The sequence below is a fragment of the Octodon degus genome, unplaced genomic scaffold, assembly GCF_000260255.1.
Source record: "Octodon degus isolate 3935 unplaced genomic scaffold, OctDeg1.0 scaffold00097, whole genome shotgun sequence".
NCBI lineage: Eukaryota > Metazoa > Chordata > Mammalia > Rodentia > Octodontidae > Octodon > Octodon degus.
Window position 1 is genome coordinate 10,509,887 of NW_004524673.1, and position 13,093 is coordinate 10,522,979.

A 13,093-nucleotide genomic window follows, 5' to 3' on the forward strand; every position below is an offset into this window, starting at 1 on the left:
CAGGTGTGGCAGAGGGAAGCTGCTCATACCATGTAGCCTGGAAGCAGAGAGAAGGGAGGAGCAGCTCATGCAGATGGACCCTTCCAGGCCACTGTCCCAGGCACTACCTCTTCAGACCAACCTCGGCTTCCTAACAGCAAGTCAATTATATTTCCCTGATGCCATCACCTTCCGGAACCCCTGCCTGTGCATGCATGAGGCTCTGGAGGACAGCTAGGTATAACAATCATGCAGTCCTTTTACAGGCAGAACAACAACAGTAGCTTGTAAATAATTCTCTATTGGTCTTGACATTAGAAAAATGTAAGCTAGCAAATGCATCCAAAATTCTTCACAGATGTACTTAAGTGCACCTTGCCTTTCATCAAGGGCTGTTCAGGATGTACAAGAGATCATTCTTTATTCCAGGGCAAACGTTATTTGCTCTAGAGAAAGTCAGTTACAATGTTCTAGATATTTTTTATTCTTTATTTAAGAAATAGAGCAATTTGGATTATATTTGTTAGTTTTTTTAATTAAAAAAGAATGTAAAATTATTTTCATTGATATTTAGCATTATCGAAAGGTTCAAAAGAAGTATTCTACTTAGTTGGCAACATTGCAGTTGTTCTTTCAGAAATGAAAAAAAATTTGAACATAGCATATTTATTCCTCAGAAATCTTTGTTAATGGTGGCTTTGTAGTTCTCTTCCACAATCATAGATGTAAACTCAATGGACTATATAGATGGCTATTTTTAATCCTCTATAGTACTGAAAGAGTAAATGCTGCCCTCTACAGGCGACAAGGAAAAAATATAAGCTTGGGGCTTCTATGATTTATGTTTAGCGTTGCAAATTTGAAAACACGCTATTTGTAACATCTAAGGTACCACAACCACTAGGAAAGGGTTGAGATCTTCTTTTATCCTCATAATGCAAATTTTCACAGGGTAATAGTATCACCCTTAGAGTTTCCTCATTGCATTTTTCTCAGTTACCAAACATCACAAAAGGAAATAAGTGACGATAAAGAGAAAACAGAGTGAAGTTAACACTTTGTCTATAAAACGTCTACTTCAAATATAGATCTTACTTTGCAGTTCAGATAGCACTCTATGATTTCTTAGAAAAGACATGTAGCCGAACATATAAAGTAAAATACGTGTTTTAGAATAAAACGAATAAAAAAGCTTTGCGTCTGAAATTAAAAGTATTTTCTTTTATATAAAGACAATGTGCCTCTGATGTAAGTTAAAATATCATTATAATAAACAAAAGCCTCTGGGGGCTCTCCTCAAAGAATGTTGGGAATGTATAGATAGATAGATAGATAGATAGATAGATAGATAGATAGATGATAGATAGACAGAATCTCAAGCATAAAATGTATGATAAAAGTTACTCATGAAGTGCAATATTTTCAATCTTAAGTATCTAAACGATTTCAAAAATAGTCATTAGGAATCTAGCTTTTTGGAAAGTTTCTTCATGAAAAGTTTTCTTAAAATATTAATGTTTATAACTCAAGTATCATTTAATTTTTTTATGTCATAGGAAAACCTTTGTATAATTTAGATCATTTTGAGAACTTGATGTTTCTCTTACTTTTTAACATCCCTGCACACTTCTACAGTACTTAAAAGTCCAACTTACATCATGAATATTTTTTACAGGTACACAAGTCTTACACCACTCTTAAAATATGGTTGCTTACCTTAATTTATAGATATGAAAGTGAGTGTTGTTCAGGTTATTTACTGATTTTTTAACATGAACATGATAAAGCATGGATTGAATTATGTGAGTTCAAAATTTCTTTTCTTCCCATTATGTACAATGTAATTTAGGAAAATAATTTTATAGACTCAAGGCACACAACATTTAAAAGAAGAAGGATCAGTAATAAATTTGACATGAAGCATACAAGTAAATAACATGCAAACAATAAACTGAGTATACTGAGGATTGAGGGAAGAAAGGATGGAAGAAAAGACAGGTTGGAAAGAAAGTGGAAAAGAAATGGTACATTTTTCTCATTCCTATGTAATGTATTTTATAATTTTCATTTGGATATGGGAAGTCCATAAATTATTATTCTAAATGCAAGGCTTGAAAAGATTTCTCTAGAATAACAAGCTCATATATAGAGAAGATAATATTATGAGAGAGTAAAAGAACCTAGGGCACACCTGTGGATGGTTAGAAGCAATAGTTGAATATACAAGGACATTTAATGAGGACAAAAATGGAACTCTCTATTAGAGGGCACATTTTTAAAACCATTTTCCATCTGTGTTCCTGGAAATGTGAGTTTGATCAATGAATAATTCATCCAAGGCAGATAAAGAAACATGCAGAACCTATTCAGTCAGCCAAGATATGCAGGACAGTCAACTGGTAACAGCTCTAGTTGCCCCAGATTAGGTTTAATTTGGATGAAAAAGCAACTCTAATATTTCAAGACAAATTATTTCTTTTATGAAATCTATGAAGCTGAACAGAAGAAGCTTTTGTAGACATAAAACTAAAGTTAGGGTAAAATACCCTTGTGAATTCGAATCATAAAGGTTTTCAATGTTAGCCCTACCTAGTTTAGTTAAATATAAAGCCATCACCTTTTTGCCCTGCTTTTTTTCTTTGTTTCTATATTCCTGTATCACAGACTCAATAGGAGGATACTATTTGTGTGTATGTGTATATGTAAAATCTTTTTAATTAATTTTATTGAAAAAGAAATAATAATGAGACAGTTTCAAAACAGGTTAGTAGGGAAGTTACAATAATTAATACATTGCATATTGTTATCTTTGTAGTAGCTATTCAGAGTGCAAGATGCAGATATGATATCTTTTCTGAGCACTATTAGTATAAATCTTCTCATTGAACTAAGACAAAGTAGCTGTTTATCTATCCTATTTTGTACATATACATTTTATCACTACAAAATGGTCCTTCATTTGTATCACCACCTTTTTTACAATAATTTTATTGAGAAACAAATAGTAATGGGATAGTTTCAAAACTGATTACTAGCACAGTTTCAATAATTAATACATTGCATATTGTATTAGTGGTTATCCATTGTACAAAATGGAGAGATGATATCCTGTCCACAAACACTATTACAATGTCTCTCTATTCATTGAATTAAGAGAATGAAGCTATATATCTATCCAATTTTTAATATACAGATACCAAATGGTCATTCATTTGTATCCCCATTTTGTTTAGTTTTGTCAGAGAAGGGGATTCCATTGTCATTTAAATATTGTAGGTGTGTGAATTCAGAAAAATAATCCAATATAGTCCAGTTGTCCATTATAGTAGTGGGTTTTCTGTAAGACTGGCAATGTCAGAAGTTGTTGACTTTAGCCTTTCACAGCTCAGCATATTAATATGGCTTTACTTTTTATACCTTGTGTTTATAATTTTCTGCTGGTTGGTTAAGACCAAGATAATGCAAGACCTATATAACAAGAAATGTAACTTTTGTATCTGACAAGGTCAGCTAAATCCCCTCAGGATTTACTCTGAAACCATGTACAGCAGTCTGCATATCTTTTGTCAGTGCCAGTCTTCTGGGTCAAGTAATGACTGTGACTCATCCAGAGGAAGATACTCTTGCAGAAGTTGGAACAGGATCAATAGCAACACTCACTGGAAACCATCATACGTAAAGATGATATTTTTAGGAAAACTTTATCAATTGTGTTTCATGGCTTCGCAGAGCTAACAACACAAAGAATTAAAGCAATAGCTGTACATGTAGCCCCCAATTTTATGAAGCAACATTTTCTTTTTAATCAACCAGAAAGATCTAGTCCTTCATCTGATTTTATTTTATTTTTTTTAATTACAAAGTTACTTTATTGAACATTGCCACGTATTTTATCCATGTACCATTGGACAAAGTCACGCGATCAAGTTTACAAATATTAGATTGAATAGAATATGTATGGGAGAGAAATTCCTGTGTGATTACATTTAATTATATAAAGAAACAATGAGAGTTGTAAGCAAAATGCTGTAAGAGAGTCAGCTTGGAGGTACTCAGATGGGGAGTTACATGAGGGAAGCTAAGGACAGCGTGCGCAGCAGTAGTTAGTGTCAGGTAAGACCTGGGGCGTGGAGAACAGGGGAAGCTGGTCTCTTCCTTACTGTGGCTGTCAGAATCCTAGTAGCAAAGTTTCAATGTAGGTAACCACAAAGCATCAACCTTGGCACTGCACATGGTATCACGGCAGTCATTCAACTCCTGCACAGCTTCCTTTTTATTTGCCTTTTTGTTGTCAAACCATAACAGTTTAGTCCTGCAGGATTTGCTGATTAATATTATGTAGTAAAAAGAAATAAAAATACTAAAACATAGAGCAATATGAGTCATTTTGATCCCTTCGTCTGATTTTAGCAGTGCTTACTCATGTACTTGTTTCCAGCTCCCTGATTGGATAAGGATATTTTGTCCTAGAATCATTACCTAAAATGACCTGTTTTGTCCCTTGTTATCTCTGAGCATCTAGTAGAACAACCTAGCAATGTCTGCGCACCTTGTTGTCTTAGGGTACTAAGATGAGAAGCATCATGTAAAAGTCTCAAAATTTGCATACCCTTTTACTATTTGGAATATCTTTTTTGTTTTCTTTTCTCTTTGCTTGTGTTCTGTTTTTTTTTTGTTGTTGTTGTTGTTGTTTTGTTTTGTTTTGTTTTTTGAACCAAGTGAGATCACATGGCTCTTGAAACTTAAAGAATATAGAAACACATCTTCTTGAAATATCAGAAAGATTTGTGTTCAGTTTTTCATCTATTGCACTTTATTCTGAGAAATTCTCAACAATGAAGATATAAATAGGAGGATAAAATTTGTTCATAATTTATGGCACAACTTTGGTATCTGAACATTACTAAATTAAAGGTTTCTACCATGATGCTCTTTCCATTTCTCTGTTAACTCTTGCTAATGCAGTTGACCACTATCTCAGGATATGTTGCAAATTCCCAGGGAAGATAAAGTCATGCAATAGATGGCAATTACAAGCATAATTTCTGGGTTTTCTTCTTCATAGATGAGTAATGACTTTCTCTTTTCTTCACTTTTTTGTAATTTTCAATATCCTGGAATAAGATATCTCTTTGAAAGTTAATAAAGCTTACGACTCCACCCTGGTTATTTTTCTGTTTCCTTACTTTGTCTCCATGGGTTGAAGTACACCACACTGTCCTTCGCTGTTCAGTTATTTGGCTCTTACAATCTCTTATTTCTACACACACCCCACTTTTCTTTTTATAGCTGCTATAAGGAGCTTACAAGATGCTTACAAAAATCCAAATGAACTTGTTCCTGTCAACCCCTTTCATTTCTATAATTTTCAGAGTGGAGATCAAACTTTTGAAACACATGGATATTTATATTATAATCTGTTCTTGTTTTGCTTACATTTCTAAATTTGTGTTTGTCGAGCTCACATAATCCATTGTTTTGCAAATTTTTCCTTTTATCCAATATTCTGTGCTGCTACTTCTACAAACACTCTTATGTCTTTTGTGTTATCTTCAGCTGTTTCATTAATACCTCTTAGTCTTATATTATTTTCCTTTGCATCATCTTGCAGCTGTTGGATTGTTATTTCCTGGTTTTTCATTATTTTTAAGAGATGTTTCATGCTGTAGTACTGTCTTCAAAGTCTGAGATTTCATCTTCTGGTTTATTCAAGTGCTTTTGCCAGCTTTCAATGGAATTCTTAGGGTCCTCGATATCTGTTGGATCTATTTCATGCATTCTAGTTCATTCCTCTATTGTTCTTTCAATATTTCCATCATTTTCCTATTTCTTTCTATTTTTGTATCTATGTCTTCCTTGGATGTATCGAGCAATTCTTTCATGATTGTTGTCATTTCCTTTTTTACCTAATAGATTATTTCTGATCTGATTTCTTCTATACCCTGATGCAGTTGTTTCTTCACTTCAGCTGCTATCATCTCAGAAATTTCAAGTATGTGACTTTCGAGTTGTTCTATGACCTTGTCTCCTGGTCTTGTTTTAGGTGGGTTAGAGATCTGAGTTTGCATTTTGATCTTCCTTTTGTCATATTTTAAAAGCCATTAATACTCTCCCTGACTCTACTGCAATGGTAAGTGGGCAGGGTGCAGGTCAGTAAAGCTCTCAGGAGAGTGGGAGGGCAAGGTAGCATCACCAAAGCTCCTGCTGTGTAGATTCAATGTGGCTTATACCTCATGGAAGGGAGAGGAGCAAGCCACAGTTCAATAAGGATCTGATGATGATGAATGCAGGCCAAAGTTCTGAAAAGCTTTCTCAATGGTGTCTTGGTGCAAGCTGGGGCTCCCCAAGGCTCCTGCAGGACTCTGTGGCAGTCAGGTCTCTCTGGTGGTCTTTAGAGCAAGGAAGGATAGTTAGTCTCAGCAGAACTCAACTCCTCCAGTAGGAACGCTGGTCACGGAGCTAGGGCTGCAGAGTATCCCTTCAGGGTTTGGGGTGGTGGTGGTGGTGGTGGTGGTGGTGGTGGTGGTATTTTTAAACATAAGTTCTGGTCCCATTAGGAGCTCCTTTAGATAATTTATTGAGTCATTTGTAGTGTTGAGGATCAAAACAGGTTTCTCCAGGATTCTAGACAGCACTCTACCACTGAGATACATTTGCAGCCTTTCGTATACCTCCGGAATGAATGTGCTCAACATACTTAGTTTCTATTCCACATAACTCAAGATTCTCATATGTATCATTCCCTACCAGAGAGACAATTTGATTCATGCCTGGGTTAAATATCTCTAGCAAGGGCTGTATTGCCCCTGTGCTTATCTAGTATAACACATCATACTCTATTGTAAATGTAGACTAGTTTTTCACATGCCCACATCAATTGAAAAAGGCATTGTTGGCATTTGTTTTTGTATCTTTACCATGTACCTTGCTGTACAATATGGCAACAAATGTTTAAAACAATTAGGTGGAGGAAAGTAGGTACACTGATTAAAAACAAAAGTTGATACATGATTTATATAATATACTAATAGTAATATGAAACAAACAAACTTTAGTGGTATGAAATATACATTTATTTTTGCTCTGAGTCTATGAATCAATCAAGAGGGCCTACTAACACACACAAACACACTCTGGACTAGGACTGGACATATATTTGTACCCAGTTTGTAGTGATCGCATCTGGGTTCTGCCTGATATAACACATCCTCAACTGAGAATACTCATCTGTCCTCTTTGCATTCTTAATCCTCCTTTGGCTGGCCCAGGCTTTTTTCCTGGAAGAGACAGAGTTCTTAGGTATGAGACTAGCAGTTTTCATTCCATAGTCCAGTGTCCAGCACTATTTAAGAGAGGGTAAAATACAGTAGTTCTGTCTCTTAAGGAATTGTGATGTGTGCTCCAGGGAACACAGATGCCTGAGACCCTCAACTAGGGCAACCAGACAGCACATTGTATCTAAAAAGCTTTGTGTTAATTTATCCAAGTATCCAGCACATTCAATAGTGTGCTCCTGACTCTTTCACAGATATATAAGGATATATAATTCCAAACTTCATATCAATTTTTTCAAACTGCTTTAGTTTTAAATAGATGTTTTTGATTAAAAGAAAGGAATTTAAAACAAAACAATCATTTAAACACTGAGCACCACAGCTCGAACAATAAAGAAATTCTGAAAGAAAGATGTTAATGAAACAAAGAGAAGTCAGCAAGGAGGGGAAGGAATAGATAATGACTCAACAGAACCAAACAGCTAAACTGAAGCAATCAAAGTAAATAGCAAGAAAACAAAAGACGCTGATTAAATTCAACCACTCTTGCTCCCAAAGTAATATGCGTGCTACATCATTTTTGACCAACAATATGGAAAAGACATAAACTGTGTGCAGTAAGGATTATCAATTTCATTTCACTACCAATGTAAGAAATATGCAGTTCCTTAATTAGGAAAAATATCTAATTATTATGTGAACAACTGTTGTAAGCTACTTGAAGCAATTTTACCCTTGCTCTGGCCTTGAAACATTAGAAGAAAGCCATATATTATCATGCACATTCAGCTTTCCTCTCTTAATTGAAGGACTGGCTCGTTGTGGTTGCTTTTGCCTGGGCCCTGGCCTTATCTCTCTAACTGCTTATAAACTCTAGGTCACCTAATCTAGTAGTGGCACACCTATGGCATAGATGTTACAGAAGGTTGTCTGCATCATTGAAAGCTGTAAAATGTTCTCCATCACTGTTCTAACCACTCTCCACTCCATATTTTTTTTTTATCATTTACTTTAGAAAACTTGTAAAACATTTTTTTGCCTCCTTGAATACCAATCTTTCCTAAGGACTTGAGAGTCACATTTTTGAAATGCAATGATCTGGGAAGATCTTGTCCTTGTCTCCATTTCTGTGGAAAATAGGAGTCTTACTCACCCTTGCATGAAGCTTGTTTTTTTTTCCCTCCTGTTAAGATACAAAGAAATTTAACCTTTCTTTTTGATATGAACTATTAGCAAACATGAATGGAACATGACTGCTTTCCTCCATTATCACTTCAACTCTTAAAGGCTCAGACTGAACCCTGGTCTTTCTCCCCTATTGGGCAGCAATCTTGAATGAAGTCTTTTCATGTTCTGTCTTTTCCCTTTGCTGGTACAATTTTGTTTTGTCAATGATGTGTTAAGCAGTCTTTTATTGCTGTGACAAAATATTTAAGAATGATAATTTAAGGGAGGAAAAATTTATTTTGATTCAGTTTCAGAAGCATCAGTTAATGATCAGCTGGTTCCCATCACTTGAGGCTTGAGGCAAGACAGAATTTCAAGGCAGCAAAAGCGTGTGGCTGAACAGACTGCTCACATCAGGGCTACTGCCTAGCAGAGACAGGATGAGGAAGAAGCTGGGAACAAGATGTACCTCTCTATGTCTTATTTTTACTGACTCACATCCTCCAAGTAGGTCCCACCTTCTACAGTTTATATGATGCATTCACCTTCCACCTGTGGGGCTGGCTAGATAGCTAAGCTGTATAAAGCACCTGCTTAGACAAGCTTAGGCAGGCTCAGGGGACTACGGTTTGATCCCCAGAACCATATGTCGTGCCAGCCCCACCTTCAGGACTGTCTGAGATGTCCAACAAAACAAAACAAAACACCAACTTTTAAACTGGACAACAAAACAAAACACCAACTTTTATTACTGGAGCTGGCCTGTACTCCCAGTGCTTGGGAGGCTGAAAACAGGAGGATCACTACAAATCTGATCTATGTAGTGAGATCCTGTAGACCCTGTACTAAATAAGAAAAAAAAAAAAAAACAACTCACCTGTGAACATTGTCACATTAGGAACCAAGCCTTCACCACACAAATCTGTGGGATATCTTCCCCACCCAAACCATAATAAATATCTTCTATAGATTAGCAAAACTTGAGGTGTTTGAAAGTTCTGAAATTCTGAATTTTTTTTCATAAACTTAATAAGAAGACTACACATCTCTATGAGGTATTTAAAAAGAAAATATTTCAACATTTTGAAGGTTCCCATTTATTCTGATTTGATTCCAATTAAGTCCAGACTAAGAAAATCTGAGGCTTTTTTAATATAACGTAAATCTCTCAATGCATTACTAACAGAAGAAAATAGTCTCAAATGCACAAAACACATCTACCAAAAATAGATAATAGCCTATTTAAAATGGAAACAAAAAATTTCTTTCCCTGACTTCAGGAACAACAATAAAAATATTAATATTATCATGTTAACATTTAAAATTAATGTAATGTTGGGAAAAAATCTTGTGTTTTACTCAGGTAGATTAAGACTTCAGAGTGAAGGTTCCTTCCTCATAGCTGTTCTTCTTTAGCCTTAATAGCATATCTTGTAATTTTTTTCTATAGAAAATGTGATAGATTATTAAATTAACTAATTTTGAATCTAAGCATTATTTCAATTTAATATATATTTGTTACCATTCCCTTTGCGTACAGGCTATTTTGCCAGAGCTCAGGACATTTTTTCCAACATAGATGAGTACACTGTTTAGAGAAGCAAACACATTCACACAGCTGCCTCAGGAATAATACAAAGAAAAAGTAGAATTGAATGATAGAGGGATGTCAAAAAAGTCAGAGAGATTTATAGATAAGGGCAACTAATCATTCAAGTTTACAAAAAAAGTCTACAAAAAAGATGCCTAGTGCCCTTTCTAAAGAGCACATTGTGGCATTTTATTATTTAAATTTGACTATCATTGTTAACTGAACATTTAAACATCTTTTCATGTGTTTATTATTCTAAAAACTGTTTATTACTTATTATTACTGTTGTTTATTATTATTAAGTATTTTAAACTATTATTAAATGTGTATTAATATGTTTAAATAGAAGTTTAAAAGTTATTTGTATATTTTGGATATATGTATTTGTCAAAAGTATTTTTTAAAAATATTTCCACCTCATGAAACTGGCCATCTTGTTTTTTAATGTTGCTTTTTGATGATAAAAATATAGTAGCTTGATTAAATCCAAATTGACTGAGTTTTTCTATTTTGTGTTTTTGGTAACATAGGAAAACATTACTTAATGCAATGTTGAAAGAAATGTTCACATATTGCTGTCATTTGAAAATGTCCCTAGAATTCATAGGCTAATTTTTAACTGTCAATATGGTAATATTAATAATTTTTATTATTGTTCCTGAACTGAGGGAAAGAAATTTCATAATCCATTTTAAAAAGAGTATTGCTTATTTTTGGTAGACATGTTTTGTGCATTTGAGAATATTTTCTTCTGCCAGCAATGCATTGAGAGATTTATACTGAATAAATGCTGCATTTGGTCAAACTTATGTACAATTTAAGATTATGATATGATTTACTTTGTGAAAGTTGTTGGTAAGGTGACTGATTTGTTCTTATGTGTTTTCAAATGTTCAACTAATTTATTTCAAAATATAATGGCACAATATTTTTCTTATATCTTTGGTATGTTTTTTATTTTACTGTCACATTGATTTGTCTTTTCCTCTGTTGTATGAAAGAATTCATATAACTTATTATTACTCTTTTAAAATTTGAATTTAGCAATAAAACTAATTAGCTCTGAAGTTGGGTTAATATTGCAGTTCTGACCAAAGCTTGAATCTTATTCAAATTTATTTCTTTTGCTAATTTTATCAGGTCATATATTAACAAGAAACTTTTTCAATTTCAACTAAATTATGCTTTTTCATATAATATTGTTCTTAATGTTTTATTTTCCCTTATAATGGCCAATTATAATGATAATTTCTTCTTTACAACTGATGTTTTTCCTTACAGGTTAAAAAAAGCAAACAAGGTATTAGTTATGGAAAAAAACTGTACATGAAGCAGAGAATGGTATGATATGGAGAATTCCATGACAGTGGTTTTCTTTCCCTCTGAACTGAGGGAAAGAAATGCCCCTGAATACAAAGAAATATTTTAGAAAAATATTAAGAAAAACTATCAGATGATTCTAAAACTATATATCAATAGTTAAAGTATAAATTGACATCAAAACTAATGAAATCAATTGCAAATGTGTGACTTTCATTGGGAAAAAAATATGAAGCAATAACATCTGTGAAAAAGAAAAAAAGAAACCTTTCTGGACAGGAAAAGGGACCAGACTGCGTGTGATGCAGTCTCTGAGTGCAGCAAGCCAGGGGGAGGGATTCAGTGCTTGGATCTACAGAAGACTGAGACCCATGACTTACCTGCACACAAATGAGCACTCTTCACAACAGTAGAAGAAAGAGGTAGTAACCTCAACTGAATTCAGACTCCTGTACAAAAAAGGGAAACTTTGGGGTGAATTTGATGATCTAGCAAACAGGAACATGAGAACTACAAGAATGTAATAGAACTCAGTCTGTACAACAATCTACACAGTACACATACAAGAGTCACAAAAATGTAAATCATACTCAGTTTAAAAAGATGCTCATGAAATGACACTGAGAGAGCACAGGTGTTTGAGCAGCCAATGTATTAGAACAGCAATTATAACACTTTTCCAGGAGATCGAGGAAAACACAAGAGGACACAAAACGGAACTAAAATTATGTGAAGTAGGCAAGGATAAGTTAGAAGCTAAATTTACAAAATCTGAGTTAAAATATTGTCCAGATGGCCTAACAGAATGAACAAGATAGAGAAGAAATTCTGTAAACCTCAAAATAATCAGATTTATGGAAAATAAAGAGATTAGGAATTGGGACACAACATGAAATGTATAATATATGTGTAATGGGAGCTCAAGTAAAGTAGAATAAGCTTTGTGGAGAAAGTTATTTAAATATATAATTTTATCAAATTTATAACCATACATGTTTGAAGTTTATAAAAGAAATTGAGAATGTCCTTAAAGAAGACTATGCTTAAATGAACTACAAGACAACTTAAAAACAATGACAACAAACCATAAAAAGTGGGAGAAAATAGAAACAATAACAATGATTTAAGTCATCAGCATTTTCAATAGCAAATGTGGAAAATAAGAACGAAAGCAATATTAAAATAATATTCCAGATAAAACTGAAATTATGTTTAGAAGTGCTGTAAGATAAAACTTTCAAAAGGCAACCCCCAAAATTTCAGGAATTAGAGATGTAAAAGGCAACTAAGGGAATTCTCTCGCCATAAATCTGATCTTCAAGACATGCATAAGACTGTTCCTCTTACTGAAGGGAAATTGTACTCACTTGTAGAACAAGCAAAAGGACAAACTGAGTAATGGTTCAACACATTTTAAAAATATGTATAACTTCTTTCAGTGTACACTATGAGAACACTGCATAGAGAGGTCATTATATGTGGAGATAATGCACAGGACCAGCATAATGCAAAGTTCACTGGAAGTTTTAAAAGTGATATATATAGTTTCTAGGGCTTTACCTATTTTATAAAGTTGCACAATATTAATTCCAAGTAGACATGACTGTTGGCTTGCATATCTTAATTCCTAGATTAACTACTGATGCATAATGCAGAGATATTTCTCAAAAGCCAAATAATAAGTTAAGAGGAAAAAAATAATTATATTAAACAATTTAAGTAATCTAAAGGACTTTGGGAAATCAGATTCAAAGTAATGACA